Here is a 12649-nt window from a genome sequence, read left to right as displayed (position 1 = left end):
GCCGCCCTTCTCCGGGAGGACTCAGGGCGGCGAACAATTCAAGGGGGAAAAAGGGGAACATAAAAAACAAAATACAAATAATAAAAGTAAACAACAGTCGCACAACCATACATGTGGAGAGGGGAGGGAACTCATCACCCCCAGGCCTGCCAGCAAAGCCAGGTTTTGACAGCTTTTCGGAAGGCCTGGAGAGAGGTGAGGGTCCGAATCCCTGCGGGGAGTTCATTCCAGAGGGCCGGAGCTGCCACAGAGAAGGCCCTTCCCCGGGTAATAGCCAGGTGGCATTGGCTGGTAGATGGCACCCGGAGGAGGCCAACCCTGTGAGATCTAATGGGTTTGTGGGAGGTAATTGGCAGCAGGCGGTCTCTCAAGTACCCAGATCCAATACCATGAAGGGCTTTATAAGTTATGACTTGTAACTTGGACTGGTTTGCCTGAACCAGTAGTGCCGAACTGCTATTCCACCCACTCACACACACACCCCTCTTGCAAAATGTCCTCATACACTGCACACATGCGTGTATGCATGCATTCTGTGTGCGAGAGAAAAGTGCATGCACGGAAGGCTGCACACATGCACGGAAGGCACATGCATGATGCAAGCATGTGCGTGCGGGCTCACAGTGGCAAACTGGTGGTGAATCTAAGTGAATCCCACTTCTGGAACCACTGATCCTATTTATAACAAATTCTATCTCCATCCCACTTGTTTCCTTCTGTTCCCAAATGTTCACCCCATCTTCTCGGACAACATATTTCTTAACACTTACAATGGAAATCAAACTGACCATTGGTTGCATTTGAGATTGCATGGCTGCCAAATCAACAGGCAGCATGGCGCCTTGAGGAACTTAATCCAATGTCAACTTGTGAAGCATTCCGGACCTGACTGTCTGTGGAGATTCTCAGTCATCCAGGTCATGGTTGTCCCAAAGGTGTTTTTTTCCACAAGGCAACTGAACTTTCTGGTTTTTCTTTAAAGACGTTTTGCTTCTCATGCAAGAAGCTTCTTCAGCTCTAAGAGTCTCCAAAGAAAAACCGGAAAGTCCAGTTGCCTCTTGAAAAAACATCTTTTGGGCTAATCCAAATTGCTTTTTCCTATCACAAGGATGCAAGATTAGGGAGGAGAGAGAGAGAGAGAGACGGTAAATGCCATGCTACAGCTTTAAGAATGAAGGATTAACATTACTATCGAACTTTGACCTTCCGGCTGTGGACTTTTCTTTGGGGCATAGCAGAAGGAGAAGAGTGGAGCCCCCCATTAGGGTGTGACCCCCCCCCTCAGGAGAGGGTGGATTATTACGTTGGACTATTACGAACTTAATACTATCTTGAACCTGCGCAACCTTATCATTTCTAATTTTAATTGGTATGTTGAGTGCATGGGATTGTCTGGTTGTATGAATGATCTCACTTTTATTTTTATTTAGCTGTATTTGTGTTTTAATTCTATCAGTGAGGACTGCTTGTGTGAGAGTTTGAGTATGAATAATTCGGAGGACCTGGCGGGGCAAGCGGGGGCCATTGGGGTGGTTGGGGGAATTATGCCCACGGGAGAGAGTCGGAGCATTGCGGTCATAACAGGGAGAGGCAGATATGGCGGGGACTTTAGGGCTGGCCATTATAGGGGAAGGAGGGTTCGCTATATTGCAGAGATCCCTCCTTCCGGCCCTATGAGTCCCACTCCAAGGTCAGATGGCGTGAGCGATCAGGACCCTGGTCTCAGGCTGCTGTCGCTAAATGCGAGGTCTGTTATCCATAAGGCTCCCCTCGTCCGGGACTTGATTGTAGACGAGGGGGCAGACCTGGCATGTATTACTGAAACATGGCTGGGCACGGAGGGAGGAGTCCCCCTCGTAGAGCTGTGCCCAGACGGGTTTCAGGTGCTTCATCAGCCGAGAGCCCAGGGAAGGGGTGGCGGTGTGGCTATTGTAGTCCGGGAGTCTTTAGCTCCTCGTAGGATCCCTGCTCCGGAGCTTGTCGGGTGTGAGTCCCTGCTAGTGAAGTTGGACCTCAAGGGTCAAGCGGGTTTGCTGCTAACGTACCTGCCTCCCAACTGCGTTGCAGCGGCCCTCCCTGCGCTCCTCGAGTCAATAGCCGAGCTAGCAATTGAGTTCCCTAGACTAATGGTTCTGGGGGACTTCAATTTGCCTTCGCTCGGTGAACACTCTGATGGAGCGCAGGAGTTCATGGCCTCCATGACAGCCATGGGCCTGACCCAGGTAATTCGAGGCCCTACCCACTTGGCAGGACATACACTCGACCTCGTATTCCTCTCGGAGCAGTGGAGTTATGATCTTGGTCTGAGGGGAATTGAGATCATTCCCCTGTCGTGGTCAGACCATTACCTACTGAGGCTAGACTTCCGGAGGCCAAACCCCCACCGTAGGGAGGAGGAACTGACCAGGTGGTTCCGCCCCAGGCGACTGATGGACCCTGTTAGGTTCCAGACGGAGCTTGGGGTCATTCCAGATGCTCTCGCCCACAGTTCGGCGGAGACTATTGCTGCGGCCTGGCACTCGGCGGCATCAGAGTCTCTAGACCGAATTGCGCCACTACGGCCCCTCCGGGTCAGCGGCTCGCGGAGACCCCCTTGGTTCACCGAGGAGCTCCGCGAGATAAAGCGCCGGAGGAGACGCCTAGAGCACCGGTGGAGATCCGACAGGTCCGTATCGAACCGAGCACTGTTGACAGCTTGCACCAAGGAGTATATTTGGGCATTGAGAACCGCCAAAAGATCACACATTGCCTCCTTGGTAGCGTCCGCCGAGTCTCGCCCAGCCGCCCTGTTCAGGATAACCCGCTCCCTCCTAAATAGGAGGGAGACGGGGAACCCCCTGCAGGGTAAGGCTGAGGAATATAGTCAGTTCTTGGCGGACAAAATTGCTCGGTTTCGATCGGAACTGGACTCCACCCCTGCAGATCCAGCCGGGACACAGGGGAATAACTTGGTAGACCATCTCTGGGTTGAGTTTCAGGATGTTGCCTCCGGGGATGTGGACAAGGCTATGCGAGCTGTGAGTTCCTCCACCTGCATACTGGACCCGTGTCCCTCTTGGCTGACTGCCAACAGCAGAGAGGTGACACGAGGCTGGATCCAGGCGGTTGTTACCGCCTCTCTTCGGGAGGGACACCTCCCCACCGCGCTTAAGGCGGCGGTGGTGAGGCCCCTCCTGAAGAAACCGTCCTTGGATCCAGCAGTTCTTAACAACTATCGTCCAGTCTCCAACCTCCCCTTTCTGGGGAAGGTTGTTGAGAAGGTGGTGGCCTTACAGCTTCAGCGTACCTTGGAGGAAGCTAACTACCTTGACCCCTTCCAGTCTGGCTTCAGGCCCGGTTACAGCACTGAAACCGCTTTGGTCGCATTGACCGATGATCTCTGGAGAGCCAGAGATGGAGGCTATGCGTCCATCCTGGTTCTCCTCGACCTCTCAGCGGCTTTCGATACCATCGACCATGGTATCCTTCTGAGACGACTGCGGGAGGTGGGGGTGGGCGGCACTGTTTTACAGTGGTTCTCCTCCTACCTCTCGGACAGGTCGCAGTCGGTGTTGGTGGGGAGGGAGAGATCGTCCCCGAGGCCCCTAACGTATGGGGTGCCGCAGGGTTCGGTTCTGTCCCCCCTGCTATTTAACATATACATGAAACCGCTGGGCGAGATCATTCGAAGGCACGGGATAAAATACCACCAGTATGCGGACGATACTCAGTTGTATCTGTCCGCCCCGTGCCAACTCAATGAAGCGGTGGACGTGATGAACCGGGGCCTTGAGGCTGTTAAAGACTGGATGAGAGCTAACAAACTGGTACTCAACCCGGAAAAGACCGAGTGGCTGTTGTGTTTTCCTCCCAAAAATTTGGCTAACGTTCCACCAATCAGGCTGGGGGGGCAAAATTTATTCCCCTCAGATAGGGTCCGCAACTTGGGAGTCCTCCTGGATCCACAGCTGAGTTTTGACCACCATTTGTCGGCTGTGACCAGGGGGGCATTTGCCCAGGTTCGCCTGGTGCGCCAGTTGCGGCCCTACCTGAACCGGGAGGCTCTCACAACAGTCACTCGAGCCCTTGTGATCTCTAGGCTGGAATACTGCAATGTGCTCTACATGGGGCTGCCCTTGAAGAGCATCCGGCGACTTCAGCTAGTCCAGAACGCGGCCGCGCGAGTGATCATGGGCGCACCACGGTTCGCCCATATAACACCAATCCTCCGTGAGCTGCGCTGGCTACCTGTTGATCGTCGGGTGCACTTCAAGGTCTTACTTACCACCTATAAAGCGCTCCATGGTAGTGGATCTGACTATTTGAGAGACCGCCTCCTGCCAATCACCTCCCTGCGTCCCATCAGATCGCACAGAGTAGGCCTCCTCCGAATTCCATCCACCAGTCAGTGCCGACTGGCGACTACGCGGAGGAGAGCCTTCTCAGTTGCTGCTCCGACATTATGGAACAACCTCCCCGTGGAGATCCGTACCCTCACCACAGTCCAGGCCTTCCGCACAGCCCTTAAGAACTGGCTATCCCGTCAGGCCTGGGGATAGGATTACTCTCACCCCGCCCGAATGTTGACTGAATGTTGTGTTTTTATGATCAATTTTTTTTTTTTTTTTTTAATCACGATTCTTTTCTTTTTAAGTCTTGTCTTGCACTCCCTTCCCTTTACTGTTGTAAGCCGCCCTGAGTCCCCTCAGGGAAAAGGGCGGCATATAAATTTCCAATAAAATGAAAAATGAAAAAAAAATTGAGCAGATATCTTTATGGAAGTCAAAGAAAGCTTCTGAGCTCTTTCAGAATTTACAGGATTAGAATAACAGAGTTGGAAGGGGCCTTGGAGGTCTTCTAGTCCAACCCTCTGCTTAGGCAGGGAACCCTACACCACCTCAGACAAATGGTTATCCAACATCTTTTTAAAAACTTCCAGTGTTGGAGCACTCACAACTTCTAAAGGCAAGTTGTTCCACTGATTAATTGTTCTAACTATCAGGAAATTTCTCCTTCCTTCTAAGTTGCTTCTCTCCTGTAATTTAATATAGTGTTTCACAACCTTGGCAACTTTAAGATGTGTGGACTTCAGCTCCCAGAATCCCCCAGTTCATAGGTTGAGTTGAAGTCCACGCATCTTAAGGTTGCCAAGGTTGAAAAACACTGGTTTATTGTCGTACCTTAGAACCATGGTGCCTACAATGATCTTGTGTACTTGTTTCCCACTCTTGCTCAAACTAACAAGTAGAAATTATCCAACCCATCAAATGTGCACTTATCCAAGTGGTCCTTCATTCATTTAACAGCTGTTTGAAGTTACAATAGCACTGAAAAAAGTGACTTTATGACTGGTCTTTGCAATTATGACCAGCGTCGTGTCCGCAGGATCACATGATCAAAATTTGGACACTCAGCAACGAGCATGTATTTACTATGGTTGCAGCATCTCAGTGCAATGTATCTCCCCATTCCCAGCCATCTTCCAACAAGCAAAGTTAATGGGGGAAGCTGGATCTTTTAATGACTGCATGATTCACTTCACAACCATGGTAAAAAAAAAAAGGTCATAAAATCGGGCAAGACAACTGCCTTGCTTAGCAACGGGAACTATGGTCTGCAGCCATACTTCTTTTGGATCTTTGGTCTGCCACACTTTCTATTATTCTGCTATGCATTTTCAATTGTGGGAAAATGGGAGGGGGGATTGTAAAGAGTCACATACTATGTAGCCAAAACAAAATTCCTTTCTAGAAAGCCAAGGTCATCCTTTGTCTCTGCACCTCTGCACCTGACCGGAGCTGGATGGGTGGAACTGCCAGTATGGCAGTGGGAGATTGGACTTGTGGGTGTGAGGGAAAAGATCTTGAACTTTCAACTAGGTGGGGAAAACCGGGAAGCTTTCAGATTTGGGTTTTTTCAGATGTGCCAACTTGACTTTCTTAATAAATTGGAACTTTGAGCAATACTTTGCCTTGGGCTCTGATTTACTTTTGGATGCTATTTGGAACCCTGACACCCAATTGTTATATGTTGAGGACTCTCTGTATGCCCTCACAAAAGGAGGAAGTTTTCTTTTAGCTACAGTTTAGTTTCAGTCTCAAGCAACAGCTATTGTTCCACCTTACCATCTAGTTCTGAATGAGAAAATAGGCTCTGGATCTCTCTCGGCATTTTTTCTACAAATCAACTGGCAAGTAATTTCTTTTTCCCTTCCTTTACAGGAGCAGTCCTCCACTATCTTTTTTAATCGCCGATTCCCTCTGCATTTTAATTTAATCTGTTTTCCACAAGACAAGTTTGACAAATTATGGAGGGCTGTCCCTACATTCCTTATAGTACTATTATTATTTAAACTACTTCCCCTGCTGATCCCTATCTTTCTCTCCAACTCTTCTTTCTCTTTTTGTGCTCTATATTACTCACTTGGTTTAACCACAGTTTTCTAGACTCTTGTGAGCGTGCTGTTCTTCATCCTTTGTTAAAGGACCCCTGCTTGCATCCTTTTTGTGATTAATTCACTGATATATGTCTCTGTTTCCTCTTTTCTTATTTAGAATCTTTGAGCGGGTTCCTGTGATGGCATGGGGGAAAGATCTCATTACATTGGGCAAAGAGATCCTGCCAAGAGGACACTCAGATAAGAAAGAGATTAGCCCATAGTTGAATAATAGGAGGGGTGAGAAGAGACCCTTCTTAGTTTACCCAACTATAAAGGAGATAGTGTATGGGTGTACTTTTAGACCTCAGCAAGGCATTCGACAAAGTAGACCACAAGCTAGAAAGATAGATAGATAGATAGATAGATAGATAGATAGATAGATAGATAGATAGATAGATAGATAGATAGATAGACAGACAGACAGACAGACAGAGTAAATAGAGATAGATAGATAGATAGATAGATAGATAGATAGATAGATAGATAGATAGATAGATAGATAGAGATAGAGATAGAGATAGAGATAGAGATAGAGATAGAGATAGAGATAGAGATATAGACATAGATAGATAGATAGATAGATAGATAGATAGATAGATAGATAGATAGATAGCTATAGCTATAGCTATAGCTATAGCTATAGCTATAGCTATAAGATATAGCTATAGCTATAGCTATAGCTATAGATATAACTATAGCTATAGCTATAGCTATAGCTATAGCTATAGCTATAGCTATAGATATAGATATATAGACATAGACATGGACATGGACATGGACATGGACATGGACATAGACATAGACATAGATAGATAGATAGCATCACCACCAGATGGATTCATAACTGGCTGACAAACTGTATTCAACAAGAAGTCTTAAATGGGTTGACATCTACATGGAGGAACGTAAGCAGTGGGTACCACAAGGTTCCGTCTTAGGGCTGTCTTAGTACACTTCAATATCTCCGTAAACGACTTAGATGATGGAATAGAAGGGGAACTTAGCAAATTTGCAGATGATACTAAGTTGGCAGGAATAGCTGGAAGATAGACTCAAGATCCAGATGGGTCTTGACAGACATGAACACCGGGCCCTTTTTAACAAAATGAAATTAAATGTAGAGAAAAGTCTTACACTTAAGCAAAAATAATCAAAAGTACACATGTAGATTGGTGAAGCCAGGCTTAATAGCAGTAACTGTGAGAGAGATCTTGGAGTCTTAGTGGACAATCAGATAAATATGAGCCAGCAGTGTGTAGCAGCAGCCAAAAAAAGCCAATGCAATCCTAAAGTGCATTAACAGAGGGATACAATCAAGACAAGTAAGGGACTAATACCATTCTATAAAGCCTTATAAGACCACACAATAGAATACTGCATCCAGTTTTGGTCACCACACTCTTAAAAAGATGTTGAAACTCTAGAAAAAGTACAAAGGAGAGCAACCAGGATGATTAGGGAACTGAAGACTAAAACATATGAAGAATGGTTGCAGGAACTGGGCATGGCTAGTCTAGTGAAGAGAAGGACCAGGGGAGACATGATAATAGTGTTCCAATATTTGAGGGGCTGCCACAGAGAGGAGGGGGTCAAGCTATTTTCTAAGGCCAGTCAAGGAATAATGGATGGAAACTGATCAAGGAGAGATTCAACCTAGAAATATGGAGAAACTTTCTGACAGTGAGAATAATCAACCAATGGAATAGAAGTTGCCTTTGGAAGTTGTGTGAGCTTCATCATTGGAGGCTTTCAAGAAGAGGGTGGACTGTCATCTGTCAGAAATGGTGTAGGGTCTCTGGCTTGGGCAGGGGATTGGACTGGAGACCTGCAAGGTCCCTTCCAACTCTGTCAATCTGTAAGAATCTATAAGACTCTGTCAATGTAGCTCTACAATAAAGTAGAATCAGTTTAACTTTCAATTCTGATCTAGTTCATCCCACGAGGCCGACATCAATCAGAATATCATATCAGTATTTCATCTTGGATGCCTCCCATTGTTTCAGTTTGAATGTGGATGTAAGAATTGGTTCCTTGACTGAAGAAGATTCAGAAAATCGCTACATAAACAGCCAGGGGCAAGCTTGTTATTTTTAGAAGAAAAGACTGCCTTTTTAAAGAAGAAAAACTAGTTGACAGGAAAGCTGTTAGAAAATAAAAAAAATAAATTCTCCACCCTAATGTAGAGGGATTTAATTCATTCTAAATGGGAAACATTCCAAATATTGGTTCTCAATGATGTAGAAATCCCTCCTCCCCATATTAAAATATTCTTTATTCTTCATATTAAAAGGGGTAGAATATTATATTTCCCCAAATGAAAAATGAAGAAACATGCTCTTAAAGGCGAAAGCAGCCCCAGTCTTCCCGCATAGTAAAACAGCTTCCAAGAGATTCCTGAAGTGTTTAGAAATTGATATTCTGTGCTCATTAAGAAGACTAGGCCAATCTATTCATAAACAAAACGTACTGAAGGTTGGAGCTAATGGGATTAAAATTTACACCCCCCACCCAAATTTTAAGAACAGGATATGACCTTTAGGACATAATAGGATTTAGCCACCACCACTGGAATAGCAAAGGGCACAAGGTTCACTACATTGAACAACCCCCGGAGCATCTCAAAACCCAATAAAAATCCATCCATTCCTAAGTCAAGGGGTCAGCCATCCCAGAAACATTTGCTTCTGTCAATGAAGTTTCTGGAATCCAAGTAAACCTTCTTTCCTTGCAGCTGGTCAGCCCTCATTTTATTTCCAGCACCTTTCTCCCAGCTTGAAACCCCAATCAGATTTTCCTTCCAACAATGGGAAATATTCAATTGCTGGAATTTTGTAAATACTTTCTATTCTTTTCAATAAATCTTGCTAACCAGAGACCAAGACAATCGTGCTTGAAAGCAATCCCTTTTAATAGTGGGGAATGATGTACAAAATGTGATCATCACATTTTGGCTGGTCACTTTTTTCTCAATTGTACTTTCCTTCCATTTTTCTATGTGGTTCCCAGATAAACCCAATTTCCTTCACTTACAGCCCTGGAGTTGGGATCAAGGAACAGAGGACTTCATGCTTTGTCACTGAGCTTATAGTAAAGATTCAAAAGGTAAAGGTTCTCCTCACACATGTGTTAGTCGTTCCCAACTCTAATGGGCGGTGCTCATCTCCGTTTCAAAGCCAAAGAGCCAGTGCTGTCCGAAGATGTCACTGTGGTCATGTGGTCGGCATGACTAAATGCCGAAGGCATACGGAACACTGTTACTTTCCCACTGAAGGTGGTTCCTATTTTTCTACTTGCATTTTTTACATAATTTCGAACTGCTAGGTTGGCAGAAGCTGGGACAAGTAACAAGAGCTCACTCCATTAAGCGCTGCTTGGGATTAGAAACGCCAAACTGCCAACCTTTCTGATTGACAAGCTCAGCGTCTTAGCCACTGAGCCACCACGTTCCTTGAATAGTAAAGATTACTGACTTTTATTTGCTGAATCTTCCTAAGGTCCAGAGTTTCTGACCCAGATGAGGGCAGCTTTATTGTTGCAACCTCTTTAAGTTCCTGCTTAACTTACTGCAGTTGCCTCCTAGCAGGTGTTTAAAGTATCTCATTTCATCCCTTAGAGTTAATTCATTCAGGTTGTTCTGGACATTCTGTGCTATTTACAAATCTCATTTCCTCCCAGGGCTCATTCTTGGTTCCCTGTTTCAGTCAAAGCCAGTATAAATCACATCTGGCTCAAATTGTGTTGAGAGCCCATTGGTCTTGGAACCAGTTTCTATGGGCTGATGTGTCCATGGAGATTCTCAATCATTCAGGTCATGGTTGTCCCAAAGATGCTTTTCCCAAAGGAAACTGGACTTTCTTCATTTTTTTCTTTGAAAATGTTTTGATTCTCAGCCAAGAAACTTCTTCAGTTCTAGAGGTGGGGGGGAAGTCCCTTTGGGATTATCTGATGGTATTTTTTTTACTTCAATCTTATATGTTCTTCTAAGCAAAATTACATGAAAGTATCCAGGGGAGGAAAGCTATGGCAAATCTAGACAGCATACTAAAAAGCAGAGACATGACCGTGCCAAGAAAAGTGCATATAGTCAAGGCTATGGTTTTCCCAGTTGCAATGGATGGCTGTGAAAGTTGGACCAAAGGAAGGCTGAGAGCCAAAAAATGGAGGCTTTTGTACTATGGTGCTGGAGAAGACTCCTGCGAGTCCCTTGGACTGCAAGGCAATCAAACCGGTCAGTCCTAGAGGAGATCAACCCTGACTGCTCTTTAGAAGGCCAGATCCTGAAGATGAGACTCAAATACTTTGGCCACCTAATGAGAAGGAAGGACTCACTGGAGAAGAGCCTCATGTTGGGAACGATTGAGGGCAAAAGAAGAAAGGGATGACAGAGAATGAGGTGGCTGGATGTAGTCACTGAAACAGTAGGCATGAGCTTAAATGGACTCTAGAGGATGGTAGGGGACAGGAAGGCCTGGAGGAACGTTGTCCATGGGGTCACGATGGGTCGGACAACTAACAAGCAAAGCAAGATCTTCTGTCCCTATGTTGTGGTCTTCAGACTCTCACAACTCTGGGATGAACTCCTTCCTTCCCATTGTCTCTTTGAAAGTGTGATGGCCTTTAGAGAGGATTGTGAGATACTATTTATTCTACTGGCAGATCAATGTAGTTCCTGGTTATCCCATTTTCCCCCTCTTATTCACCTTGGCAGCCATAAATTAATATCTGCTTTGTTTTAATACTTTATGGATTCTAGGTACACAATCATATTGCAGGTATTGTTTAAAATGTGAACTGTTGTTGTTTTCCATTTGATTGTTAATACTTGATTACTTGTTTGGAGGTTAAATTATGAACTAATTCTATTGAATGGGATTTTTGCATTGCTATTTATTTTTATTTGTACAGTGCATATAATTATGTACAGTATGTATGTATGCATGCATGCATTTTTATTCTTAACTTTTGAGCTTGCCAAACTATGAAAAGATTCTGGGCAGCCTACCACTATAAATGAATACAAATTTAAAAAGAGAAACAAGAAGGCTGAGGTCCTGTAAAGAGGTCAGAGATGATATTATCAGAAGACTGGAGACTAAGATTATAAAAAGACTAGCTGATAACCCGCCATCCCCGAGTATTTATTTATAGAGGGAAAATGTCTGGATCAAGCGTAATTTCTAATGTTGGATTTTCCCCCTTACCAGAGGGAGCACCCTTGTGGAGTACTATGAAGCTGTTACAATGGCAACTCCACCTCGCTGTACAGTAGATGTCATTTTAGGGCAGTACATTAGAAGCCATTTAAAGGCACAACAGGCTGCATCTTAATAGAACACACACCCCAAGAGGTGTTAGGGGTGTCTTACCCACACAGTATTTGTCTCCAGAGGGTAAGTCATCTGTGTAAGGCATTCTAAAATTATGCTAGAACACACACACACACACACACACACACACACACACACACACACACACACACGTTGGTTGATAGATAGATAGATAGATAGATAGATAGATAGATAGATAGATAGATAGATAGGAGGAGGAAGAGGAGGAGGAGGAGGAGGAGGAGGAGAAAGAGGAAATAGAAGATAGAAGAAGATGGAGACTAAGCCATATGAGAAACAGTTAGGGAGCAAGGTATGTTTAGCCACACAAATACAAGGCTTATGAGGGGACATAATAGTTAACTTCCAATTCTTGAAGAGCTGTCACAGGAAAGAGGCAGTTGACTTATTCCCCAAAGCACCTGAGGGCAGGACAAGAAGCCATACAGATGGTCCTCAGCTTACAACAGTTCAGTTGTGACCGATTTTCACAGCTACAACCTTTGCAGCATCCCCATGCACATGTGATTGAAATTCAGATGCATGACAACTGGTTCATACTCATGACGGTTGAAGAACCCTAGGGTCATGGGATCTGCCTTTTGCGACCTTCTGACAAGCAAAGTCAACGGGGAAGCCAGATTCCCTTCACAAGCAGATTATTAACTTCATACTTAACAGCTGTGGCAAGAAATGTTGCAAAATGGGGCAAAACTCAGTTAACAAATGTCTCACTTGACACCATAAAATCTGGGCTTAATTATGGTCATAAGTCAACTACCTGTAGGTGGAAGCTCCTCAGAGGGAGATCCAACCTGAAACTAAGGAGAGATTTCCTGACAGTGACAACAATTACTATATTTTTGGACTATAAGACGCACGAAGATTTCAAAGAGGTAAGTAA

The sequence above is a fragment of the Thamnophis sirtalis genome, unplaced genomic scaffold, assembly GCF_051295495.1.
Source record: "Thamnophis sirtalis isolate CommonGarterSnake01/CBP01778 unplaced genomic scaffold, rThaSir2_p1.2 scaffold_6, whole genome shotgun sequence".
NCBI classification, from domain to species: domain Eukaryota; kingdom Metazoa; phylum Chordata; class Lepidosauria; order Squamata; family Natricidae; genus Thamnophis; species Thamnophis sirtalis.
Note: the sequence above shows the minus strand (reverse complement) of the source record.